Here is a 294-nt window from a genome sequence, read left to right on the forward strand (position 1 = left end):
TTTAAAAAAAAAATTTTATATAAAACCACATAAGGAAAAGGTGAAGTACAGGTAGAGAGAGACAATGGGGAGGTTTTCCCCAATGGCACCGGTGGCACTAATGCCCTTGGCATTAGGGGGATTCGACCCGCGCCACCGGATCCGCATGCGACGCGCAAACCCTTTCGGCCATCGCGGCCCCGGGAAGAGGAAGGCAAGCACACCCTCTTGTCTTGGCTCTGGGCCCGCGGCTGCTGCCTCCCCCCCATCCCACCCCTATAGTATAGTAATAGTTTTTTTTTTTTTTAATAAAAA

The sequence above is a fragment of the Penaeus monodon genome, chromosome 29, assembly GCF_015228065.2.
Source record: "Penaeus monodon isolate SGIC_2016 chromosome 29, NSTDA_Pmon_1, whole genome shotgun sequence".
In the NCBI taxonomy this organism is placed as follows: Eukaryota; Metazoa; Arthropoda; class Malacostraca; order Decapoda; family Penaeidae; genus Penaeus; species Penaeus monodon.